Source organism: Lathyrus oleraceus, chromosome 6 (genome assembly GCF_024323335.1).
Source record: "Lathyrus oleraceus cultivar Zhongwan6 chromosome 6, CAAS_Psat_ZW6_1.0, whole genome shotgun sequence".
NCBI classification, from domain to species: domain Eukaryota; kingdom Viridiplantae; phylum Streptophyta; class Magnoliopsida; order Fabales; family Fabaceae; genus Lathyrus; species Lathyrus oleraceus.
This window is the reverse complement of record NC_066584.1, coordinates 346,626,468-346,632,467: the sequence shown is the minus strand read 5'-3', so window position 1 is coordinate 346,632,467 and position 6,000 is coordinate 346,626,468.

The window sequence follows — 6,000 nt, the reverse complement described above, 5'->3', positions numbered from 1 at the left end:
TACTTGGTATTTTCCTTCTATTTATTTCAGGTAACATAAACTGAAGCATGTGTGAAAAGGAAAGAAAAGGGGTGCAAAAAGAGGATTCTCTAGGAAAAGCATTCCACTAAAGCCCAGCCCACAACTACAAAGGAAATGCGTTGTGACCCTGTGACGACCGCCACACTTGGTGTGACGAGCGTCACGCCCCTTTGCTTAGTGTTACGAGCGTAACACATGGTGTGACGGACGTCACACCCCCACTCCTATTTTTCAGCCTTTGACGCGCGTAACAGAAGCGCTTCTCACCTATTTCTCCGCTGGACTCGTTTACGCTTTGAAAAACCTACTTAAGAGACTTTGAAAAAAAACCGTTACTTTATAGAGGCATATAAATACACCTCAAGGGATCCAATTGAGGCTCTCTCTCTTTTCCAGATTTCCACGCCGTGCATTATTTTTACAGCATTATATTTTTTTTCTCAGCATTCCATATTTTCTTCAGCAGTTTATTACCTTAGCATTTTTACTTCCTTTTTCTTTGTTAGCTTAATTTTTTTAGGCATTCAATTAATTTTCTCACAATAGTTTCTACACCGGAAACTATTGTGTAACTTTTACTGGATCTAACCTTACGTTAGATCATAGTATTTTACTTCTTTGTTTTTATTTTCCTGTCTGCTCAAGAATTCTGAAGAACAAATCCAACCGGTTTGTGGTGGAGTGTTCAAGCATCGAAGCTAGGGAACAACCAAGATTTCTATTAATTTTACAGGTTCATTAATTTATTGTTTTAACTTATATATGCTCTGTGCTGCTGTTTATCTATATTGTTTGGCTGATATGGCTGTATTTAAGCATAATAATTGTTTAGGCCTGTTTAGCATGTCCGACTAATTAATTTAGATATCGGTATGTAAAGTAAGCGGAATAAAGGAATCAAAACTGAGTCGGTTTAAATTTATTTAAAAATATAGTCACTCTTTTTATGGTCTCAATTTATAGAGTTAATACCAAAGTTTTTGTATGAGAGTAAAAGACATAAAGAAGTTAAAATCAATAGAACGACAGTTTGAGTTTTTAACTGGACAGTGTAAATTGGACATTAACTTTAAATCAGGGCGAAAGCAATTTTTAGAGTTAATTAAATTCTAATCATTTTCAAAAAGTATTTTTAAAGGTTAAATGTGAGGACGAGAGTTAAGCATTTAAGTTTAATCATATAATCTAAGTCAACAGAGCGAGTTTGAGACGAGGGTGTTTAAACGGTTAGTATTTTAATAAAAAGAGTTTCTATGGATTCTATTGTTTTAAAAAACTGATTTTAGTTTTAACTAAATAGTGAGAGCGTACGTTAAGGTAAAATCATAGTCTATTCAACAGAGTGAGAGTTTGAGAAAAGGCTTTTAATCAATAGTGTCTACTGAAAGGACTTATTTTAAAACTAAGAAACCAACGAAGATTTGATTCCCTAATTATGACGAACTACATACCGATATCCGTGTTATTTGATATTTAATCTAGATCCAATTTTAGTTTTACTTTTCCCCCTAATCATCAAAGTATCATCCGCCTTAGCTTTACGAAGTAACCCTAGAAAAATGGTATATCGATTCATTAAGTCCCTGTGGGATCGATATCTTTTAAAACTACGCGATTAGACTGTGCACTTGCAGTTAAGACCACAATAGACTCATAAAGTCGCGATCAGCTTCTACAAACGCCATCCAAGATCTTTCTGTTGTCTTTGTTGATGAATTCAGAACCACACCGAGAAGCTCTACAGAAGGTGTTAGATGTGGCGTATGTGGATCATGACGTCACAATAGAGCAATTTGACAGTATTGTTGCAAACATCACCGCTTGTAACAATTTGAGTTTTTGTCATGCTTATCTCCCCGGGGAGGGAAGAGACCACAACTTGGCATTACACATATCTATGAGCTGCAAAGATGATTCCATGTCCAATGTGCTGGTGGACACTAGGTCATCATTGAATGTGTTTCTAAAGTCCACTCTGGCGAAACTGTCATATCAAGGGCCTCCCATGAGGCAGAGTGGAGTGATAGTGAAAGCTTTCGATGGGTCTCGTAAAACTGTGATTGGAGAGGTTGAACTCCCAGTCAAAATTGGACCAAGTGATTTCCTGATCACCTTTCAGGTCATGGACATTCACCCATCGTATAGCTGTCTTTTGGGCAGACCATGGATTCACGAGGCAGGCGCCGTGACATCCACCCTACACCAGAAACTGAAGTTTGTCAAAAACAAGAAGCTGGTGGTGGTAGGGGGAGAAAAGGCTCTTCTGGTTAGCCATTTGTCTTCCTTCTCTTATATAGATGCTGAAGACGAAGTTGGAACGCCGTTCCAAGCTTTATCTATTACTGAGCCTATTAAGAAGAGAACTTCTTCATTTGCATCCTATAAAGATGCTAAGTTGGCCATTGAGCATGGTGCAACTGCTGGATTGGGGCAAATGATTAAGCTAGAAGACAATAAATCTCGGGCTGGCATAGGGTATTCTTCTGGTGTCTTCAACAAGCAAGGGTTGTTCAAGAGTGGAGGATTCATCCACACCGGTCACAATGAGGAAGCTGCTGCCATTTTGGAAGAGGATGCAGAGGATTCTGGTAACTTCGTCATCCCTGGAGGGATCTGCAATAATTGGGTCACTGTTAATGTTCCAACAGTTATCCATAAGTCAAAGTAATGTTCATTGTGTTTAAAAACCCTCCTCCCATGCCAAAAGGAGGAGTGATGACATTGTTGGCGCATAAATACAATGATATTTTCATTCAATAAATTCATGTTAAATGTTTGTTTTTCCATTTATTTTCACTTTTCGCTTTTTGCATGAAATTGGTGATCACATAAAATCCTTAAAAAAAATAGAATAAAATCAATTTTTCCATCTGCATAATGATTTGCCTTGTTTGAATTCTAAAATCTCTTTATATATTCAAAATCATTATGCAGGTTGATCAAACCCATTGAACATAATGATCCAACACCATCTCCCAACTTTGAATTCCCTGTATTTGAGGCAGAAGAAGATGATGTTGAAGAGATTCCTGACGAGATTACCCGTCTACTCGAGCATGAAGAGAAGATCATTCAGTCGCATCTTGATAATCTGGAAAGGGTCAACTTAGGGTCTGAAGATTGTGTTAAAGAAGTGAAGATTGGGGAGCTTCTGGAAGAATCTGTTAAGAAGGGGTTGATTGAGTGTCTACGAGAATACGTCGACGTCTTTGCCTGGACGTATGAAGACATGCTTGGTCTAGATACAGATATCGTGCAACATTTCCTGCCTTTGAAGCCTGAGTGCGTGCCTATGAAGCAGAAGCTCAGAAGAACTCATCCTGATATGGTAGTGAAAAGCAAAGAGGAAGTTCATAAGCAAATTGATGCGGGGTTTCTGGTGACTTCTACATATCCTCAATGGGTGGCCAATATTGTGCTCGTGCCTAAGAATGATGGAAAAGTCTGAATGTGTGTGGACTATAGAGACTTGAATAAAGCTAGTCCGAAAGATGATTTCCCTATACCACATATTGATATGTTGGTAGATAATACAGCAAAATTCAACGTCTTCTCGTTTATGGACGAATTTTCCCGGATATAATCAGATCAATATGGAACCCGAGGATATGGAGAAGACAACATTCATCACACCTTGGGGAACATTCTGTTATCGAGTGATACCCTTCGGTTTGAAGAACGCCGGAGCCACGTATCAACGAGCTATGACTACCTTGTTTCATGATATGATGCACAACGAGATTGAGGTATATGTTGATGATATGATTGCAAAGTCAAGAACGGAAGTTGAACATGTAGAGCACTTGTTGAAGCTTTTTCAACGTTTGAGGAAGTATAAGCTTCGTCTGAATCCTAACAAGTGTACATTTGGAGTCTGTTCCGGCAAGTTATTGGGCTTTATTGTCAGCGAGAGAGGTATTGAGGTTGATCCTGCAAAGGTCAAAGCAATACAAGAGATGCCTGCGCCCAAAACTGAGAAACAAGTCCGAGGTTTTCTTGGTCGCTTGAATTATATTTCCAGATTCATATCCCACATGACTGCCACATGTGCGCCGATATTCAAGCTCCTCCGGAAAGATCAGTCTCATGATTTCTAAAAAGCCTTTGACAGTATAAAAGAGTATTTGTCTGAGCCTCCGATTCTGTCCCCACCTGTGGAAGGGAGACCGTTGATTATGTATCTGACAGTTCTTGAAGACTTGATGGGTTGTGTCCTTGGTCAACAAGACAAATAAGGGAAGAAAGAGTATGTTATCTACTACCTGAGTAAGAAGTTCACCGAATGTCAGTCTCGATACTCGATGCTTGAGAAAACATGATGTGCTTTGGCTAGGGCTGCTAAGCGCTTACGCCAGTATATGTTGAATCATACGACTTGGTTGATATCCAAAATGGATCCAATCAAGTATATCTTTGAGAAGCCTGCTTTAACTGGGAGGATTGTCTGTTGACAGATGTTGTTATCTGAGTATGATATTGAGTATCGAGCTCAAAAGGCTATAAAAGGTAGTATCTTGGCTGACCACTTGGCACATCAACCTATTGAGGATTATCAGTCAGTTCAGTATGACTTCCCGAATGAGGAGATTCTGTATTTGAAAATGAAAGATTGTGATGAGCCTACGCTCGACGAAGGGTCAGAGCCTGGTTCCCGATGGAGCATGGTGTTTGATGGCGCTGTTAATCAATATGGAAATGGTATTGGGGCAGTGATTATTACTCCTCAGGGCACACATTTTCCATTTACAGCAAGGCTAACTTTCAAATGCATGAATAATATGGCTGAGTATGAGGCCTGTATTATGGGATTGGAAGAGTGTATTGATCTTAGGATCAAACATCTTGATGTTTATGGTGATTCTGCCCTTGTTGTTAATCAGATTAAGGGTGAATGGGAGACAAATCAGCCTGGCCTCATCCCATATAGATTTTATGTGAGGAGGATTTCAACATTCTTTACTGAGGTTGACTTCCATCATATTCCTCGAGATGAGAATCGGATGGCAGATGCTCTTGCTACACTTGCTTCAATGATCGTGGTCAGACTTTGGAATGAAGTTCCCAACATCACTGTGATGCGCTTGGACAGACCACCTCATGTATTTGCAGTAGAGGAGGTGCAAGATGATAAGCCGTGGTATTATGATATCAAGTGTTTTCTTCAAAGCCAGATTTATCCGCCTGGGGCATCTGTGAAAGATAGAAAGACTTTAAGGAGATTATCTGGCAGTTTCTACCTCAATGGTGATGTGCTTTATAAGAGGAACTTTGACATGGTTTTGCTCAGATGCGTGGATAGACACGAAGCAGACCTGTTAATGACTGAGGTCCATGAGGGTTCGTTTGGTACTCATTCCAATGGACATGCCATGGCTAGAAAGATGTTGAGAACATGCTACTATTGGCTGAAAATGGAGTATGACTGCTGCAAATATGTGAAGAAATGCAACAAGTGTCAGATTTATGCGGATAAGATTCATATTCCCCCGACACTTCTGAATGTGATTTCATCACCATGGCCTTTCTCCATGTGGGGAATTGTCATGATTGGTATGATAGAGCCAAAAGCGTCCAACAGTCATAGGTTTATTCTCGTAGCAATTGATTACTTCACCAAGTGGGTTGAAGCGGCATCATATGCAAATGTGACCAGGCAGGTGGTTGTGAAGTTTATCCAGAATCAACTCATATGCCGTTATGGTGTGCCGGATAAGATCATTACTGACAATGGATCTAACTTGAACAACAAGATGATGAAAGAGCTGTGTAGCGAGTTCAAGATCGCACATCATATTTCTTCTCCGTACAGACCCAAGATGAATGAGGTTGTTGAAGTTGCTAATAAGAACATCAAGAAGATTATCCAGAAGATGGTTGTTACATACAAAGATTGGCATGAGATGCTGCCATTCGCCTTGCATGGATATCGTACATATGTCCGCACTTCAACAGGGGCAACCCCTTTCTCTCTTGTTTACG